We start from the raw sequence: 22,229 nt of genomic DNA, 5'->3' as shown, positions 1-22,229 counted from the left end.
TATTAAAAAAAATAATGTAATTCATTTATCAATGAAAGTAGATGTCAAAAATTAACTTTTATCTAATTCAATTGAGTTAATGATGTCTTGGTTTCACGAATAATTGTGATTAACTTTATTTGTATGTCGAAATAAATATAAACAAGTTACAAATAAGATCAAGGAGTGTTAGACATCATGTTGTCAAACGACCTCCCGGGCGATGATAAAAATCAATTTTATCAGTCGACATGAATGACTAAACAATAATTTAATATCGAATAATGGATGAACCGACCAAACGTTGCTTTACCTATTGGATGGCTAATACTCTTTGTGGCTTGTTGTTTCTTTCCATTGGGACTTAACCCTAGTCGAGCCTACTTACCATATTTTGACTTACCTTATGTTGGCCATTTAACTAATATATATATTGGTGGTTTTCTTTCTACTCCTCATCCCGTTTTGATAGAACCCGAGAGCAAAAGAGAACGGCTGCCTTATTCTTCGTGATTTGTCTTCCCTACCAATTGCTTGAGCCTTTGTAACTCTTACCTGTGTGGTATCCATCCTAAGTGTGTGGTTGAATCAACAAGCAAAAGAGGAAATAGCAACCATATGAGAGTTGGGCGCCGGCGGTTCGGTCATCTTTGGTTTTGGTGTTGAATTCGATATTTAATGGTTAACTGAGCCCGGAAATCACTTTGAGCAGCTTAAGGAAGATCCTAACAAGGAGAACCCTCAACTTCATGATAGAAATTAAACACTAAGTTCAATTGACTAACTTTACTTTTTACCAACTTGGTCAATCTAAGTAAATTTCCATGGTAAAGAAAAATGTAACTCACTTTAGTCTGAATTCCATTCCATAGTTCAGTGCTCGACTCATCCTTAACTTTAATTTTATTTATTTATTTTCATTTTATAGACTGTCTACCAATAAATTATACAGAAACTTTCGGAGGTTGAGTACGCCTACCTGCTGCTAAACTTGTGGCTGATAAATTTTCCGACTGGATTCTCAAAATATAAATAATATCAAATACAATTTGGAGTACAAACCTCCAGACCTTAACCTATGCTCAAATTAAACCTTGAAACATATTGTGTGTATGGTGTACACACAGCCTTACACCCCCTCACATGGAGAAGGGCCCACGAATATTATATTACATGTGGGCCTCCCTCCATGTGAGGGAAATGTAAGCTTGTGCGTACACCATTGTCTACACACAGCACAACCCTAAAACCTTCCTGTTGCTAAAATCAATCACAATCAAAAACAGAAAAAGAAGATGGGGGGACCAAAATGAACAAGTGCCAAAAGTTGAAGTACCTTGGATGCAATGTATGGAGGGCAAAATTGAAATGAAAGTCAAAATTTAAGGACCAAATTTGATACAATCAAAGTTGAAGTACTATGCTTGCAATTCTTTGGGGGACCAAATTGAAGAAAAGGAAAAAGAAGGCTAAGTCGCACTCCAATTTTGGGGAGCTGCAAGCAACCAAAACGCTAAGGCTCGCGCCTCAATTTGAAATGAAGGACCTGTACGCACATTTTAATTTCTTCAAGACTTCTTGCAATTTGACTAGGATGGTTTTTACACTTGCTAACATCATTTTCACCCTTTGGAGCCATTCTTCTTCCTCTATTCTTCATCATCTTAAAAGAAAACCCTAGCTTCTCTTCTTCTTGATTTTGTTTTCCCTTTCTCTTTCTTTTTGTTTTTGTTTTTGTTTTTTGTTTTTTCTCTTTTTTCTCTTTTCCTTTTTTTGGTATTTTGGAGTACATCAAGAGTGTTACAAGCAGAGTAAATCAAAGGAAGGTGGAGGTTAACGGAGGAACTCAAAGATTCAAGCAAATTCAACCAAAATAAGGTTTTATCTTAAATCTTGGATTTTCTTTATTATTTTCAATCATTTGTAATGTATTGAATGAATATTCTCCTTTGTTATCACATTTATAATATGGGCTAATTTCTTATAATGTGATTTATGGTAGTAATTTAATCTAGCTTTAATTAATTTTGTTACGTGTTGACACGCTCGGTTGACCCGTTGGGGCCCATGGTCCACTTATGCCGAACCATATGGCATCCTTGCTGAGGCTTTCAGACCAATTGAAGTCAACCAACATACTTAAACAACACCCATGACGTGGCCTTAATGCTGATGCCAAAGTAGATAGGCCGAGGTGGTCTTTCTTGTCGGGGCCCTTCACTCCGAGGCCAATCATATCGTGTGGAAAAGCTTACTAAAAGAAGGATTTTCGAGCATCCCCTTAAAAAAGGATTTGTTCTTGGAAAAGAACAAGTAGAAGCCCCATAACCTGCAACAATTTAAAGTTAAAACACGAAAGAATGAATTCTGACGAAGACTTACTCCCTAGGAGGGTAAGGGAAAATGTAAGAATGCCTCCACCGGCAGCTGCCCCTACAACTCGGCATCAACCTTATCACCACCACAGAAGATGTGGCACGCGAATGGCCACTTAGTTGTCGAGAGAGATGGCCACCATGGCCGCAAACATGAGGGACATCGCTAACCAAAATATGGCCATGAGGGAACTCATAGCCCAAATGCAGAGCTAGGGAGGCTTTCCCATTCCTCCCTATGCGCCCTAAGAACATTACCAACAAGATGAGGAAGTCCAAAGCCAAAGGGCTATATCACCAAAAAAGCCAAGGCAGAAGCCCCATGGAGAGGGAGGTAGAAGTCGATGTTTCCTTCAATTATGCTACAAGCCAACCTACCGAGGCCCAGTATAATTAGGACAATTTTTCCCTAGCACATGAGCCCAACAAAGACCTAGGAGGTCTAGCAGCGTCTTTGACAGAATCAGCTCCACAGAATCGAGATACAGGCAACAGCAACTCGAGACTCGGAATAGACCACAACCCCACCTCCAATGACTCATCAGCCAGAGAAAAGGCATGAAAATGCCCCTCCATGCTGCCCCACCTAGAAATAGGCACCAACAGAGGGAAGAGAAGGCTAGGACCCAAGCTGGACCCTCTCATCCACCACCCAGATATGAGGCCGATGAAAATAATGACTCGGATGAGTAGCAAAGGTCCTGTGACTTAGATGACGATGATGAAAATCTACCATTTTCAAGGGAACTAAGAAGTGCCCAGGTTCCGAGCCACTATTTAATGCCCAAAATACCAAAATACGATGGGAAAGGCTACCCAGAAAAACATCTAAGCGCTTATAAAACTCATATGAGCCTTAGAGGCGCCACCCCAGCTGTGAAGTGTAGGGCTTTCCACTTGACACTTAGTGAAGCGGCTGAAATCTAGTATAGTCGGCTGCCACCTGGGAGCATAAGGAGTTAGCCAGAATTCAAGAATACTTTCCTAAAAAGATTCGCGATGAGCAAAGAGGAAAAGCCCCTATCCAGTGCCTTCAGGACATGAGACAGGCGAACGAGGAGTCCCTAAAAAGCTTTCTATCACGCTTTACCGATAAAATGACATACTATGTGCAAGTCACTGATCGTGAGGCTTTATCAGCACTGAGGGGAGGTCTAAACATGAACACTTTGTTCTGGAGAGATGTGCAAAACCAAGATCCCACCACCTACAACCCTTTTGTTGGAGATGATGAGGTAGGAGATAATCAATGAGGAATTGATCGAACATCGAAATTGGGCCAGCAGAGGCCTCCTACCTCAACAGAGGCAACATGCCAGGGGACCGACCTCCCATTTGATAGACTACCAGATGAACCCACCTGGTAATGGAAACTTAGGGCAAGCACTTGTCACAACCACTTTGAACCCAATTCTAACTTTGGCATATAAAGATGTCAACTCAATGACCATTGATCCGCAAGCTAGAACTTTACAACAGGCCCCCCACAGAGGAAGAAGACATGAACGTGGTTCGAGGCCTAGGAATAGGCCTAATTAGAATCCTTGATTATTGTATATACCATCGCTCCTATGGTCATGACACCTTCGAGTGTCGAGAGTATGCATACCTCAACCGACAATAACACCCTCAAGACAGGAAAAATGAATCGCCGTAGACCAATAGGCCCCCACCTAGGGATGACCAGCGACATAGGCATGAAGAAGCCACCCCCGCCAGTAGGATGTATCCCCTCGTCGAAGAGAGCATGATGCAGGCAGACCCAGGGAAGGACAAAAGCATCGTAGAAGCCGCCACGCACAGGAGGAGGCCCATATTCACGAGATGGATACTATATGCTCGAGAAGTCAAGCGCCTCCCGCTGACTAGTTATATCGTGGACAATAGCTCCCGAAGAAATCAAGTACCGCCCATCGTCTTCACCCAAGAAGATTTCGAGGGAGTTCACTACCCCTACTGTGATGCTCTTGTAGTAAGGACCGTTGTGGTCCAGAATGGGTTCTAGCGAATGCTAGTGGACAATGATAGCTCCATTAACATCATATTTGGGTCCATCTTTGACAAGATGATCCTGGATCACGAGCTGACGCCTACCACCACTCCTTTGTATGGATTCACTGGAGATAGCATCACTCCAAGAGGAAAAATAACACTTGTGGTAGAGATGGGGGAGTCCCCCCAAACCACAATGAACTTCATGGAATTCCTTTTCTTTGACAGTCGATCAACTTACCATGGAGTCTTGGGTAAATCGGCCCTGAAGGAGTTAGAAGCCATCATCTCCATTCAACACTTATGCATGAAACTCCCAATAGAGAGTGGGGTGATAACAGTGAGAGGTGACCAAAGAGGTCCAAGAAGTGTTACCTAAGCTTCATCAGAAAGGTTGAGCCCCGAAACGTACATGCCATCCTGACCTATGTGGACATAGCAGACGTCCCTAGCGAGGCCCCCCGAACAAGAAGTTAACAAGATCGACGCATCTCTCGAGCAGAAAGAACTATCTATGATCGATGAGATCAATCCCCGTGTGACTGAACATGAACCCTAAAGAACTCCAATTGAGGAGCTCGAAAGCTTTCCGATCGACCCCCGGGACCCCACGAAGGTGTTGAAAGTAGGCAAAGGCTTGTGCAACGACATGAAAGAGAAATTAAAAGACTTTCTCTGTAAGAACCTTGATGTCTTTCCTTGGAGGCATGAGGACATAGTGGGCATAGACCCCAAGGTCAGCTGTCATCACTTAAAAATAGATCCTAAGGTTGACCCGCATCGACAAAAGAGAAGAGCCGTCAACCTAGAAATGTATGAGGCTTTGAATGAAGAAGTGCAGAAGCTGATCAAGAATGGCTTCATCAGAGAGGCCATATACCCGAAGTGGGTCTCCAACCCAGTGTTAATCAAGAAGCACAATGATAAATGGAGAGTATGTATTGACTTTACGAATCTTGGGTATGAGCTCCTAAGTTTCATGGACACCTACTCAGGCTACAATCAAATACCCATGTACCCATCCGATGAGGAGAGCACCTCCTTTATCACTGACAGAGGCCTTTGCTGTTACAAAATGATGCCCCTTGGGTTGAAAAATGCAGAGCTACATATCAAAGGCTTGTCGACAAAATGTTTGTGGACCTCATCGGCAAGACGATGGAAGTCTATGTAGACAATATGCTTGTGAAAAAACTAAAGGTGGACGACCATGTGATGCACTTGAATGACACTTTTCGAACCCTTAGAAGGTACAGGATGAAGCTCAACCCCCTTAAGTGCACTTTTGGCGTTGCCTCCGACAAATTCTTGGGGTACATGGTCAGTCAAAGAGGAATTGAAGCCAACCCCGAAAAGAACAATGCCCTGCTTGAAGTGAGATCACCTCAAAAACCTAAGAAAGTCCAAAGCCTAACTGGACGAATGGCGGCTCTCAGTCGCTTTATCTCCAAGGCCACCAATAAATGCCTCTCATTCTTCAAAGTATTGAAAGGCCTTCCAGGGCTTGAAAAGGCATCTAGGGCAGGCCCCCATCCTCTCCAAGCCAACGGCCGACGATATCGTTCAATTATACCTGGCCATCTCCAATGAAGCCATCAGTGCAATCCTAACTCGAGATGAAGGAACCTCCCAACTCCCCATGTGTTACACCAGTAAGGCACTTCTATCTCTAAAAACTCGCTACTCCGATATGGAGAAGCTAGCCTTAACCTTGATTACAACTTCTAGGAAGCTGAGGCCCTACTTCCAAGTACACAACATTCACGTGCTGAACAACTTCCCCTTGAGGCAAGTGCTGTAGGAGCCAAATGCCTCAGGAAGACTACTAAAGTGGGCAGTGGAATTAAGTGAATTTGCGATTGTCTTTAAGACAAGGGCAGTCATTAAGGGCCAAACCTTAGCTGATTTCGTGGTAGAATTCAACAATATACCCGAGGTAGAAGAGGCATGGAACATGTTGAGCCCCCCACGTGGAATTGTTCGTGGATGGTTCGGTTGGAGACACAAGTTCGGGAACTGGGGTGATCCTGGTTAGCCCAGAGGGCTATAAGCTGAACTCAGCTGTGAGGTTTGGATTTAAGGCCACCAACAATGTTGCCGAATATGAGACACTCCTTGTAGGCCTCAGATTAGCAAAAGAAATGCAGGTAAGCAAGCTACGTATCAACAGTGACTCCTAGCTGGTAGTAAGCCAAGTGAATGGCAACTTCTCAGCTAGGGACAAAACCATGGCTTCCTACTTGAAGATGATGATGAATCTCCTTCTGTCTTTTGAGAGGTTTGAACTAATCCAGATCCCTCGTGTCGAAAATGCGCACGCAGATGTACTCTCTAAACTTGTGAGTAGCGGGACTCCAAGCTACTCACTGTGGTACCAATTGAATACCTCTTCAAACCATCTATCGAGGCACCCAAAGTGATGTGGGTCGAAGGAACGCCCACCTGGATACAACCTATTATAGCCTACTTAAAGGACCAGGTCCTACCTGCTAATAAGAATGAGGCCTACAAATTGAGAAGGAGGTTAGCTCATTTCCTCTTCATCAATGATGTGCTCTACAAGAGAAACTTCTCCTCCCCACTTCTTCGATGCATAGGTGGAGAAGAGGCCACCTATATTTTAAGGAAAGTCCACAAAAGTATTTGCGGCAACCACTCAGGAGGACTAGCTTTAGCACAAAAGATACTGAGACAAAGGTACTACTGGCCCACCTTAAAAAAGGACGCCCTTCAATTTGTGCATAAACGTGACAAGTGCCAATGTTTCTCTCCTATACAGAGGTAACCGTTGCAGAAGTTGACTGTCCTCTGTAGCCCATGGCCCTTCTCCAAATGGGACGTGGACCTCATGGGTCCCTTACCTAAAGGTAGAGGGGGCACGAACTTTACCATTGTGGCCATTGATTACTTCACAAAGTGGGTCGAGGCTGAAATGCTGGTAAAAATCACTGAAGTAAACACTTCCAAGTTCTTGTGGAAGAACATCATATGCCGATTTGAAATTTCCCACTCCATAGTCTCGGATAACGGGAGGCAATTTGATGATAAGAAGGTCAGGAACTTATGCGAAGAACTTGGCATCAAGAAGCACTTCTCCATCCTTCATCGTCCCCAAGCGAATGGCCAAGTTGAGACTGTGAACAAGACAATCAAGCATGTCCTCAAAAGGAAACTGGATGCGTTAAAGGGAGCCTGGGTTGATGATCTGTCACAAGTGCTTTGGGCAATCCAAACTACCACCAAGACACCCACGGGGAAAACTCATTTCCTCATGACTTATGGCACCGAGGCCATGAGCCCAATTGAGGTCAGTTTACCATCACCACGTCGCTTGCATTTCAACGAAATCACCAATGACAAGCTACGGAGGTGCAACCTCGACTTCATTGATGAGAAAAGAGATGACTCTAGTTGATGCTCGCTACTTACGAAAAGAAGATGACAAAATACTTCAACTCCAAGGTGAAGAAGAGGTCCTTTTGAATCAATGACCTGGTTCTTAGAAGGGTCTTCCTCTCCACCAAAGAACCTGGCATAGGTACCTTGGATCCGAACTGGGAAGCTCCCTACAAAATTAGAAAAAAGATCCGACTTGGTACTTACCAAATTGAAGACATGGACGACAAGTCACAACCTCACCCATGGAATATTGAGCATCTTCAAATTTATTATCAATTACTGTACTGCCTCGCTGAACAATTTTTCCCAGCTCATGTATCAAATTTCAACAGGTTTCTCATTTACTCAAGTCCAACAAATTCAACAAATTTAAGCTTGTGCGCCTCAAAGGAGAGGTCCGATCCTAACTCTGGTTCACCTCGCTTGAACTCCGAGGCGTACGTCACATGCCTCCCTTTGGCAAGGCTGAACATTAAGGGGAGAAGCCTCTACAAGGCTGCATCATCCACCACGTAGGGAAGCGTGTGAGCCTCGAAGGAGATTTCGGATTCCAACTCTGGGTTATCTCGCCTGAACTCCGAAGCGTATGCCACATGCCTCCCTTTGACGAGGCTAAACGACAAGGTGAGAAGTTTCTACATGGCTGCACCATCCACCATGTAGGAAAGCGTGGGCATCTCGAAGGAAAGGTCGGATCCCAACTTTGGGTCACTCCGTCTGAACTCCAAGGCGTACGCCACATGTCTCCTTTTGGTGAGGCTGAATGCCAAGGGGAGAAGCCTCTACATGGCTGCGCCATCCACCATGTAGGGAAGCGTGGAAGCCTCAGAGGAGATTTTGGACCCCAAATCTAGGTCACCTCGCCTGAACTCCGAGACGTACGCCACATACCTCCCTTTGGCGAGGTTGAGCGCTAAGGGGAGAAGCCTCTACATGACTGTACCATCCACCATGTAGGAAAATGTGAGTGCCTTGGAGGAGAAATTGGATCCAAAATCTTAGTTTACCTCACTTGAACTTTGAGGCGTACGCCATATGCCTCCCTTTAGCGAGGCTAAATGCCAAGGGAAGAAGCCTCGACATGACTGCACCATCCACCATGTAGGGAAGCGTAGGCACCTCGGAGGAGAGGTCGGATCCTAACTTCGGGTTACCTCACCTGAACTTCGAAGCATACGCCACATGCCTCCCTTTGACGAGACTGAATGCCAAGGAGAAAAGCCTTTACATTGTTGCACCATCCACCATGTAGGGAAGCATGGGCACCTCGGAGGAGATTTCAGACCCCAACTCTGGGCCACCTCGCCTTAAGTTCAAAGCGTAAGCCACATGTGATTCTACACAATTTTTTTCATACTTTTTCATTCAAGTTCTAAAATTATCAAATTTGCCTAAGTAATGACGCGTAAGTTCGACCTTAATTAAAACATCAGTCATGTGGTTTGAATTATTTCAAGTGGTGGAAGTTAGGATGCCAAGTCCAAATTATCAACTCATCCTCAAGCTCTATTATTTAAGCGAAGTCCATTCACTTGGTTTTGAAAAATGAACAAAATTTTGCAAAACATGGCATTCATTGATATTGAATACATTACAAGAGGTGGGCTCAAACCTAATACATCGATATAAACTGAGAAGGAATCTATACTAAGCTTCGGGTGATGGAGGGAGTGCCTCTGCAGCAGAAGCTTCAGCAGCTTGAACCTCGGATCCCTCTTCAGTTCTTTCTGGCTGCTTCCTCCCCCACTGCTTCCTAAACTGGGGTCTGAGGTACCTCATCCACAAACTCAAACCTAAGTTAGGATAGGTCGTAGCCAGGATAAAGTTCCTCAGCCTCTCTGTCACCTCAGCATAGTCGAAGTTCCTCCAGTATGCACTGAAACTCCGGTATTCCTCGGTGTTGTGGAAATTGACAATGTACTCTTTAACTACATCCTCTTTCGCCACCTTAGCTGCCTCCCTTACCTTGGCCAGTTCATCAACATGCTATTTTATTTGGTCATTCAAGAAGTTGTATGTATCCTTAGCCCCGGCAAGCTCTAGGTTTGCTTTCTCCAAAGCCTCAGCAGTAATCTTCTGATTATTATTTGATGTCTCCACCTTCTTAGTGAGGGAGGCCACCTCACATTAAGACTCATATGCCTCATTCTTCAAGGCCTCTATTTGGGTCAAGATAGATTCCAACTTGAAAGCATCTTCAACTCTTTGGGCCTTTGCCTCCTCTACCTCGACCTTTAATCTCTTCAACTCCTCCTCAGTGGAGGCCAACCTCTTCTCCAAGGACATGGTCCTCGCCTGGAAGTCCTTGAGCGCTTCCCTACACGCAATGCGAGGCCAAACATCCTCAAACTTTGGTTCATCAAGGCTCTCGTGAAGTCGATGGTGTCGCAGGATGAGGCGCGCAAAACCCACTTATCAGTCCAAAATTTATAAAAAACTTGCTATAGCACCTTGGACCTCAGTCAGAAGAGCCTTCAACAATGCCGAGGCAAGCTCTTTCACATGCCCTGCCAAGAAGTTGGATGACTTTCCCAAGGTCCTGGCGGGCTTCTGCTTCGTAGCCTCCTCCTTCGCCCTTTCCGTCGCCAACCTCGCAACCTCTTCTGTCGCCTACTCAGCCTCGCAGCCTCTTCTACCGCCTCCTCACAGCCTCTACCTTCACTACCTTCATAACGGAGTCCATCATTTTTGTTGGTTGGAGATCCTTCCTGGCCTGGGATACTGCGATCTCGAACTTTCCCGAGGAACTGGTGATGTGGACCAACTTTCTTTTCTTCTAGGAGTCCTCGGGGACTTCCTTTTTTCCTCGAGGCTCCCTAACCTTTTCCTTCTGGAGAGCCTCCTCCTTAGAGGCCTAGGAAGTGTACTCTTAGAGAGGCGCTCCACCCTACCTCTCACCTCCCTAGCCCCGCTTGATCAGGGCTTCAGAGGCCTAGCCCCAATAGTAGTAGTGGCCTTCATGATGGTGGCCATATGAGGGCAAGGTACTCCATCCTCTTAAACTTATTAACAACACAAAGAGACAATAGATCAGAATTCGACATCAATATATAAATTTTTTTCCAAGTATAGGCGTTTCTTACCCTTCGAAGCCATCAGTCCGAAGTCAATGAAATAGCAGCTCTGGTCGATGAGGTGGTCGAAGTGGCGAAGCTTCGGGGAATGCTTGTAGATGTCCTCTATAACGTCAAACTGTACCTCGTGGAACTGGTACCTCGTACTTGAATCTACAAAACACGCGACAGTAGTTAGCAAAATTTTTTGAAAAACTCAAGCAGAATGTAAAGTATAGCTTAGGCTAGGGGACTCACGAGCTTGGTAGTACTGGGTCAAAGCCGTGCAACTTAAGACTTTGTCCCCAACTACTACCTGTCATTTACCCCGGACCCAGAACCACGACTCCTTCCACCCCTTGATGGAAGAAGGCAAGTCCACCACAAAAGGGGCGTGCAATCCCCAGGGAGTAAAATAATACCACCCCCTTCGACTCGTCTTTGCCTAAGACTCTAGGCTGGAAGAGGGTCTGAAAAACATGCAGGGACATATCCTCTCCCATTGACACTTCTTTCCATAGGAAGTACGACCCCACCAACTGGCTCCACCCGTTCAACAGAACCTGGGTCAACGACAACATAAAATTCCTAAGCACTGCCCTGAAGAAGGGGTGCAGAGAAAGATGCATACCCGCCTTAAACAGGTATTCACTAACAGCGACGCATCCGAGTTTCGGACAGCAGGCCCATTCATTAGCCTCGAGGACTAGCATTTCTATGTTATAAGGCATGCAGTACCTCTCCCTTATCTTCCCCAACCTCTTCTGGGTTATATTCAAGGGTATCCTAGATGCACCTCACTTCTCCTCATAATTTATGGGCTCCTCGGTCATAGCATATTGCTTGACCTCGGAGTCTCCCCTACGAACTGCCCCCTCACCAAATGATGCAACAGTGACTACCTCTTTACCCGATGTGGACTCCATATCAGAAAAAAGTTTGAAAAATGGACAAAGATCACAAAACAAATGATTCTCGCAAGAAACACCTACACAAATGACTAAGAAAATTGAAAGATGCCGAAAAATGGGAACAGAGCAAAGCTTTAACTCCGAAGAATGATATTTTCAAAGAAGATAGAGAATTGCAGAGATAGAAAACTCAAAAAATGGGAGTCTCCTGCCTTTTATAAAAGTTCAGGACGAACCCTAGCCATCAAATCAAGGCCCATCAAATTTGGGCCCTTCATTACAGACCAAGTTCGAGGCGTAGAATTCAAACCATTTTCAAAATCAACGCCTCAAATTCAAACGTGCCACTCACGCACCTTCCTAGGCACGTCATTTTCTAGAAGGCCTAGCTGTAACTATCATTGTGCATTTAATGCAGCAGCCATACGTGAATTGGAAGTTGAAACAGTTTGACTGCCTTTTCTCGGTAACATGCCCAAAATATCAAATCATTGGCACACCCATCGATAATCATATCTTAACTAGCCTTGGCAGATCAACCACATCTTCATAAGTTTCGACAGATTCAATCCACTCACTGCCTGGACTTCTTCTTCTTCGCAATTCAGCCACATCTTCATAAGCCTCGGCAGATTCGATCCACTCACTGCCTCGATTTCTTCCTCGCATTTCAACCATATCTTCACAAGTCTTGACAGGTTCGACCCACTCAACTCCAACCATGATATAAATATCTATACTTGGACTTGGGAGACTATTATTTAGGGTACAAAAAATTCTTTCAATTGTTACCCAACACACTGGCTCCACCACATTAAAGTCCACGCATTACATAAATGATCATACTTGGACTTGGAAGACTATTGTTACGTATTGACACAATCGGCCAACCCGCTGGGGCCCATGGTCCATTGAGGCTCCCAGGCCAACTAAGTCAACCAACATACTTAAACAACACCTATGATGTGACCCTAATGTTGATGCGAAGTCGATAGGACGAGGTGGTCTTTATTTCCGAGGCCCTTCACTCCGAGGCCCATCATATCAAGGCCCTGAGGCCCTAAGTAGCACTCATTCCCAGAGATTCGGTCTTACACAAGGATCATTCCTGGTTGATTGATGGGACACCCATCATAGAGTATAAGTGTCTTGTCTTATCAAAGTAGCGGCGGAGCCGTCGATTAATAAATGTATAGTAGACTAGAAAGTCAAGTGTGATATCTATAATTTGACATGTAAACTTACGAGATGAGGCCACGTGTACTCCCAACGGAGGGCCACGATCTAACTTGTAATACTATAAATACTTACTCATGCATCTCTCACAAGGATAATGCAAGATTCAATACAAGAACCAAGATTACATATTCTTTGCTCTCATAACACACTTTATACAATGACCTATTTACCATCTTGTAATACAATACTATACAAATTCATATTTGCATTCTACAATATCGATTAGTAATTATTGTACAATCATTATGCAAACATCTCACCGGATTCCGAACGTTCTCGTCCCGCGCTTTTGAGTTGCTCCCACACCCTTGATCTGTCCATTTGAGACCGTCTATGTGTCTTAGCGTGTTGGACTGAGCTTACGTGTGCGTGGGTGGATTCGATATCTGTTGGCAACATCTTTTGGGATCAACAATTTTAATATTTGCCCTTTGATATTAATTTGCTTATTTTCACGTGTTTCTATTATTGTATTTATTGTATTTTCATTTATGTGGCCAATGAATCATTGTGTTTAGTGATTTGTACATCGTTCGAAAGAGTATTGTACATTTTAGACCAAATACTAGAAACTCTAGATTTGTGTAGGGAATAAAGATATACCCCTACTCTAGGTGACACATTGAGTTATTTTCACAAAAATTTAATGTGATTGTTTGGTTTTAATATGCATAGAAATATAGCAGGTAAAACTAATCAATTAAGGTTAATTTCACTCAAGAGGGGTAATTGACTAAAATTGAAAAATTAGGTCTAACATCGTAAATGAGTAGCTTGTTATTTGATTTGTGGAAAAATTAATTAGGCGACGGTTAAGCGAAACCATGAATCCTAACCACGTGTGCTTCTGAAATTTCCAAGATTTTGATTATTCTTATTTTCTATATTTCTAGTTCTTTTCCAAAACCATAATTTTATTTTGTGTCGATTTTTATTGTTAGAATTAAATGGATTAGAGTTGTGTAATCAAAAGTAAACATTCCTCGAGGGATCGACAACTCGGACTCAAAAAATCCACTTTATTACTTGAACGCGACCCGTGCACTTGCAATGTAGTATTTTAGCGAACAAGTTTTTGACGTAGTTGCCGAGGAGTGTTTTACTTTGATTACTACTTTACTCAAATATTATTTTTAACAATTTCTTCTTTTTTTAAGTTCTTTTATTTTCGAATATTTTGGCTAACCCGTACAATTTTAATCTATCTTGTGTTTGTATTCTCTTCCTATACTTTTTAAATATTTTCATGATTCTAACTTGGTAAAGTACCGAAACTTTTGCAATGGATAATCTCTACATGGACTACGGATATATGCTTGAAGGCCCAAGATGTGAAATTTCTCAAGCGGTGCATTGTATAAGGCCATGCTTATTTTCGTGCACCGATACCTCAATGTCAAAACTTATTTGTTTAGACAATATTTGAAATGTCAAAAATAAGCACTAGACAATTACAATGATAGTTACATGCTCGCGGGAGATTATGTACTTAATGATTGGGATGAGGACATAAAACTTTCAGGAGATGGTCTTCCATTTTTAAACGAGAGGGTACTTGCAAAGTATTACAATGAACTTGTCAAGTTAGATAAAGAAGACATGTTAGTGGGCGAACACAAATATTGGGATGGATTTCAAAATTGGGGGTATAATCCACTCAATGGGGTTAATAGGAAAGACTTACCATTACTCGTGGAGTTAGAAGGTGGACCGATCATTCAATCCAATGAAATATCAACTATTGAAGAAGAACTTGAAGAGAATGAAAAATTAATCACAATGGAGTTATACAAGGATGTGGCAATCAATGAAGAGAAAATCTACTTACATTCTTCCAACTTAGTTGATTGTCAATTTATTGATTTTGATATTAAACCCGATGAGGAAGTAGAAATCATCATAGTTGAATTTGAGTTGGATGAAAAAGGCTAGTCCTATTATATGAGAAGGAACAATGTTGAGTTTTGGAGATCAAATGAAAAGTGGAACAAAGCCAAAAAAAGAAAAAGGAGCAAGGCATCCAAAGCCTTCTTTAGGTGCCCGCGATTCAACTGCCAAAGTCGAGCTAAAGATTATAAAAAAGCGCTTATTAGGAGGTAACCCATCTTTTTAATTTTTAAGTTTTTCATTTTCTTTTATGTATTTTTATGCTTTTATCTAATTGGCCATAATTTTTTGTAGGAAATTTTTGAAGTCCCACATACACATGGTTCCTCACAAGTTTAGGGGTAAATTGAGTACTAGAAGGTCACTTGTCAAAGTTCATTGAAAGCATCACAAGTCCAAGTCGAGCATTGGTACCCCTTCAAATGTTCAATCGGGGAAGTTTCGTCATTCCTCCTTTTTTATCTTGTGCTTTACACATTGAGGACAATGTATGATTTATGTTCGGGAGTGATTGTGCTTCAATTGGTGATGTTTTGTTGACTCGTTAGATAGCCTTGCCGGCTTAGGATTGCTTGATGTTTGAACTTGTCATTGATTCATGAGCTATGTACGACCAAATATGTTATTTGTGCCTAGTTTTTTTCAATTGCTTATCCATTTTAAGATCTTAAATTACTTTGAGCATAATAGTCATGATCAATTGTTATCTAGATGTGAAAAAAAATTTATTGATGGCGAGATTTTTGAATTGGTTGAACTATGTTGTGAGTTGTTTGAAAATTTATATCAACTTATACTCTCTTGTCTTTCACTTAACCAAATTGTGAAATAAGTTTGGGGGTGGTCGAGTCAGTGAAGGATATTATCTAGAAGTACGTTGATTTCGTGCATGTTGAAAATATTTGTGTGACACTTTTGCCAAGTATAAGCTAAGTAGTGACTATATGCTAGGGATTTAAGCCCTATTTTCGTTGTGCTAAAAAAATTTAAAAAAATGTTATTGCACTTGTTGAATCCTAGATCTCACTTCGTAGCCTTTTTTACTTGAGTTATTATGTCTGTAGGGGTATTTCAAAATCCGATACCCTTTGGCCTAAACAGCTCGGGAGTTATCGACTTAAAACTCACTACGATGGTAAAAAAGAAAGTTTAATGGAGTGATGTAAAATATGGGATTTGGTTTTTTTTAAAAGTATTTTTGTTGTGCAATTGTAATTGATATTTGGGCTTAGATAACTAGTGGATTTGAATTACTTAGTATAAGCTTGAATGTGAAGCACTCATTAGTGGAGAATCATCACAAGGCTAGATGTTGAGATTGCTGGCTAGACCCAACCAAACTAGAGTGGAAAAAGAAAAGAGTGATTGAGAGCAACCTTTAGATTTACACCCGGGGAAAGAAAAGAAACATCTAATTAAGGAGTGTGAATCTCATGAGCGTAAGGAAATATTTGACCAGAAAGGGTCAGGTTGGAGCCAATTTGAAGATTTTTCCTTCTTGACAACCTTTTTCCTAATGTAGTTAATGATTGAGAGTGACTATACACACACGCATGCCGATCGAACATTGGATCAGTTTAAATTATTTTTGTTGGCATTTCTTGGAGCATATTATGAATTGATTACACAATTTTATATTCTTTGATATTTTTGGCAAGCTATCTAATATGTTGATCATTATCACGTATGCTTGATTGTGTTGTAGATGATCTTGCTTGGGAGGAGCGAGAGTTCAAGTTTGGGGGTATTTGATAAGTGTGTTTTTGCACACTTATTTAAACCTAAATATGCTTATAATTGATAAAATGAATGAAATTATACTTATAATTATTAGGTAACATTTTCTTTTGTAGGCCAAAAATATCAATGGAATGAGAACAAGGCAAAATAAAGAGAAAAGGACAAATTGTGCAAAAACGTAAAGTTGGGGGGACCAAAAAGAACAAGTGCAGAAACTGAAGGACCTTGGATGCAATTTATGGAGGGAAAAATTAAATTGGAAGTCAAGATTTAAGGACCAAATTTGATGCAATCACAGTTGAAGGATTAAGCGTACAATCATTTGGGGACCAAACTGAAGAAAAGGAAAAAGAAGGCTAAGTCTTGCGCCTTAGCTCCAATTTTGGGCAACTGAGAGTAACCAAAAAGCTAAGGCGTGCACCTCAGTTTGAAATGAAGGACCTGTACGCACATTTTAATTTATTTAGGACTTCTTCATGCAATTTGACTAGGACAGTTTTTACACTTTTTAACATCATTTTCACCCTCTGGAACCATTCTTCATCATCTTGAAAGAAAACCCTAGCCTATCTTCTCTTGGTTTTGTTTTCCCTTTCTTTTTCTTTTTCTTTCTTTTTTCTCTTCTTTTTCTTTTCCTTTTTTTGGTATTTTGGAGCACATCAAGAGCACTACAAGCAGGGTAAATCAAAGGAAGGTGGAGATTAATTGAGGAACTCAAGATTCAAGCAAATCCAATCAAAAAAAATGTCTTATCTTTAATCTTGGATTTTCTTTATTATTTTCAATCATTTTTAATGTATTGGATGAAATTCTTCTTTATTACGTATATGATATGGGCTGATTTCTTGTATTGTGATTTATGGTAGTAACTTAATCTAACTTTAATTAATTTCAATATTTGTCATTTGATATTAATTTGCTTATTTTAATGTGTTTCTATTATTGTACTTATTGCATTTTAATTTATGTGGTCAATGAATGACTTTGTTTAGTGATTTGTACATCGTTCGAGAGAGTATTGTACATTTTAGATCAAATAGTAGAAACCCTAAATTTGTATAGGGGATAGAGATATACCCCTACTCTAGGTAACCCATTAAGTTATTTTCACAAAGATTTAATCCGGTTGTTTGGTTTTAATCGACATAGAGATATAGTAAGTAAAACTAATCAATTAAGGTTAATTTCACTCAAGAGAGGTAATTGACTAAAATTGAAAAATTGAATCTAATATCGTAAATAAGTAGCTTGTTAATTGGTTTATGGAGAAATTAATTAGGCGACTGTTAAGCGAAACCATGAATCCCAACCACGTCTGCTTCCGAAATTTCCAAGATTTTGATATTTTCTTAATTTCTATATTTCTAGTTCTTTTCCAAAATCATAATTTTATTGTGCGTTTATTATTAATGTTAGAATTAAATGGATTAGAGTTGTATAATCGAAAGTAAAAATTCCTTGAGGGATCGACAACTCTGGCTCAAAAAGTTCACTTTATAATTTGAACGCGACCCATACACTTACGCTGTAGTATTTTTGCGAACACCAAGTACCCACTTAGCCATTTTACTATGCCGCCGGTCAACTCTAAGCTCAGCCAATGGCAAGTGTAGACAAAAGCAACCAAGTTGACGCAAAAAATCGACTAGGCAAAGAGTTAAATGCCCTGTCGCCATATCCAATAGTATTAACCGACATAACCAATAAATAGAATGAATCCAGCCAATCTAGCCTTTCAACAAAATGCATGACACCGACCCCAATTCCAGTACATAGAATTGTTGGAATGCGGAAGTGGAATTATTCAAAAAAAATTTTAAAAATCTTTAATTTAATAAACAAGATCATTTAGATGTTCACGTGTATGTTATATCAAGAATAAAAGATTTGAATTTTTATCTAAATTTGATGATCAATTTTTGAATTAATTCTGAACCACGAACTTCCAATTTTTTAGATCACGAATGTTCAGCTTTTCAATTTTCAAGAACTTGATGCTTCAAATCTTCTAGTTTTTTATGGTATTATCCAAAGTCAGACTACACTGGTAGGTGAACACATTCTTTTAATTAAATTAAGAAACTAATTATTGAACTGGACAATTGAATAAGATGGGAAAATAATTATTTTCTCTCCAAATTTGAATACCATGGAATTATGTATTATGAATGTTATACAATTCCATAGGATGTCTAGTTTTCATCTATTATCTATTTATAGAGATAGAATGGTTACAATTCTTGTACAATAATAATTCTACATTTGAATAAGAGTTATAATTAAAATTCAAGTAGGAATTTTAATTAAAGTCCAAATCCAATTAGTTCACATTTAATTACATATGTAGTCCTAGAACTTCAATTGCAATTATAATTAAGTTTACAACTTTTATAGTAATTACAATTAAGTACAACACTTTATTATAATTACAATTAAACTCAAAACTATTATAATTACTGTAATCAAGTTCTAATACTTCATGATGCTACCATAGGGACCTGATAGAACATATACTATCCAAACTCAAGTAATTAGATTATGTCTATAGTCGATCTTAAACTACCAAATCTAATTATTAGTCTTTGCTTTTTTCACTAAAGACAAAAAACTGAACTCTCGAAATATATAAAATCACAGATGCCAATAAATTTATAATATTTTCCCCTAACCTGTCGTATATATATTTTATCCCCGTCCAATATACGATAATTAGATACGAGTACAAATGAACATTTTGCCCTTCTAATTATTCTCACAAACTTAAATTTCATTTTCTTTAACATCATGTAAACTAATCATAAATGTTAAAATTTAGTCATCACTAAACACTGAGCTCAGATTTTAATCTTTCAACAGAAAATATTTAAGTAGCCATTCCACCTATTTTTCAGGGTGACAGATCCAACACGAATTCATGTTCTCTGCTCCACTCATTTTCAAGCTCCCACTTCATCGAGATATTTAACAAATCAAAATGATCTCACCAATTGATGAACCAAATAACCAATTAAAATCACAAAAAGATATACATAATCATGTTAAGGGATTTAGATTAAATAACAGCGGTCAAGTGAAATGTAATTCTCCACATGATCATGCTATAGAATTAAACTTGATACGTGATCCATTCAATACATTCCAATTGTGCTAGTGTCAACTTTAACTATTTCTTTGATAAGAACAAATTACAAACCTGAATAGTCAATTGGTTAACAGTACAATCTTTCAGTACAAAGTGTCAACCCTTATACATTAGTTGTGAACAAATCATTTATGATCAAAATATAAATTGTATTACATTGTACTTCTCAACGCAAGTACCCAACTTATGTTATGACAAGTGATTATATCACTTTAATTCGAATGCTCAATATAAATAAATACAATAAATAAATAAAACCACTTATAAATAATTATTTTATCATAGTAAAATATATCATATGGGCACTCAACCTAACAAGAACCATAATACCCAATGCCAGCACCACTTTCATCTGAATCCTCATCCTCTCCTTCTTCACATCAATTATATACGACTTGGGATCACGCCCTCCCTCTCCCTTAATTATCCTCAAAAGATAATTTTGTCATGGTTCCAGTGGAACTTTTGGGAGTTTGAATCCCAAATCGGAAACATGGGCTTCCTTTGTGTGGTTTATTTAAACTTGGTAATGGAATATTAGATTGATATTATTATATTTAGTTTTCAATTTTAATTCGTATTTTAGGAAACATAATTAAGTTTAATTTAATTATTTTTATTATATATTTCTACTTAGAATAGGGTCTTTTAAAACCCTTTGTAAAGGGGCTTATGCAATATAATTTGGACAACTTTTGACATGAAATAAATTGAATTTCTTCACCTCTTCTTATCTCTTTCAGCCCTCCTTTCACCTCTTCTCCCCCATTTTCCCTTCTATAATTCTTCTGTTTGCATCCTATGTCAATTTGGTACAAGAGATCAATCCATTTCCTTTAACCAAAATCCAATCTCCACCAACAGCTCCCACCACCCAAAATTCAATCTTGATTAGTAGTAGCAAAAACAAAAACAAAAACAAAAAGAGTTACTATTCATATTACTAATGTTCACGGGGGTACTGTTCACAACCACCTTTTACACCAATCCTCCAAAAAAAAAAATGTCAGCAACAAGCGTAAGAAAAATAATTTGGCCAGCAAAAAGAAGTCTGTTCTCGTTTTGCTTCCTTTAAGTTAGTGTTGTTAAAAAAAGAAAAAGGAAAATTCTTAAATTGCCTTTGCTATTGCTACTGGCCTTGTCAAAACCTTACACCCCACAAATTCACCTAGGCCCACATATATCTCTATACTATCAGGAGTTATTTCCCCATATCCAATTGTACACAATCACATTACAAAAATATAAGGAAAAAGTTCATTGTCTAGGGCAATATGGGCCTTGGATGGACAGGAGCAGCATTTGGCACCCCCTATAGGTGGGAGGCCTGTTCCGACAGGCCCCTCACTTATAGGGGCGTCATATGGTGCCTTGGACGTATAGCAGGGCCGAAAATATAAAACATCAATAATAGGATGTGTCTCAATAGCCCTAAAGTTATCCCTATTGAAAGAGTATATAACCACACCAAGAGACAAGTATATGATCAAAAAAACAACACCTTTTCTAACAATTGATACTTTGCCAAACTGGGGTTTCACGGAATCGTGTGAATGGTCAATCTCATTGATTGCGGCCATGGCTGGTGCAATCTGAGCTTACGGAAATTACTCTTGGGATTAATCAACTGTAGGACCGAATTCCATAGCCAAGCAGTACAAAATCGGGCTCAGTTTACCAAAAACATCGATACCATTACTTGAGACAACTCCAATACCACCCTATGCCGCCACCGGTCCGGTTGCTATGGATTGGAAAGAAGAAGGCCAAGAAAATACCCACAATATATCAACCACAAAGGTCACAGAGAGAGGGGGAAGAAGAGGAGAGAGAGAGAAGCTCACAAAGAGGGGTTTTTCACTCTAATGGAGGCCGAGAGAGTGAGGGGAATATATGTCAAGAATATTGTCCAAAAAAGATAAGTTACAATTAGGGCTAAGTGGTGGATCAACAAACAAGGCTCGACTCAAATAATTGGGCCTCAACAATAATAATATAGCCTTCCAAGGAATGGTGCGGGAACCGTGAGCAACACTATAAAATAGGTTACTTCGAACGGTCCATAACAAAGTGGATTGTGTTGTCTCGTTAATTGTGTCGATGTGCTAATCAATCATTAGGCCGAGGTCGATTGATAATAAACAACCGAGTTACATCATCGCCCGGGGAGGTCGTTTGACAACAAAATTGCCTAACAACCTCCACCTTGGTGTCAAAGGACCTGCAAAAAAATTGTTTCCCATTAGTGACACCTCTAATAGAAAAACAATAAAATTGGAAATCATTTACCTGTACCAATGTTTAGAAGTTCCTTGCAACTCCTAAACTTTGCCAGTGGCAGTACCTTCGTCCCCATATCAGATGGGTTATAGTGGGTATGAACTTTCTCAAGTCTTACCACCTTTTGAGATACTATATCTCTAATGAAGTGGAGTCTTACATCAATGTGTTTAGTGTGCTCGTGAAAAACAGGATTTTTGCATAAATGTATGGATGACTGACTATCGGAATA

The 22,229-nt window shown here is 40.1% G+C and overlaps 1 pseudogene; it reads right to left on the bottom strand.

Annotated features, from left to right (window-relative positions):
- Positions 1–21,297, bottom strand: part of LOC111370197 — a 29,870-nt pseudogene extending 8,573 nt beyond the window's left edge.
- Positions 21,298–22,229: the final 932 nt, after the last annotated feature.

The sequence above is a fragment of the Olea europaea genome, chromosome 21 (assembly GCF_002742605.1).
Source record: "Olea europaea var. sylvestris chromosome 21, O_europaea_v1, whole genome shotgun sequence".
Classification (NCBI taxonomy): Eukaryota; Viridiplantae; Streptophyta; class Magnoliopsida; order Lamiales; family Oleaceae; genus Olea; species Olea europaea.
The sequence above is the reverse complement of the archived record's forward strand: the minus strand, read 5'-3'. Positions and strand labels throughout refer to the sequence as shown.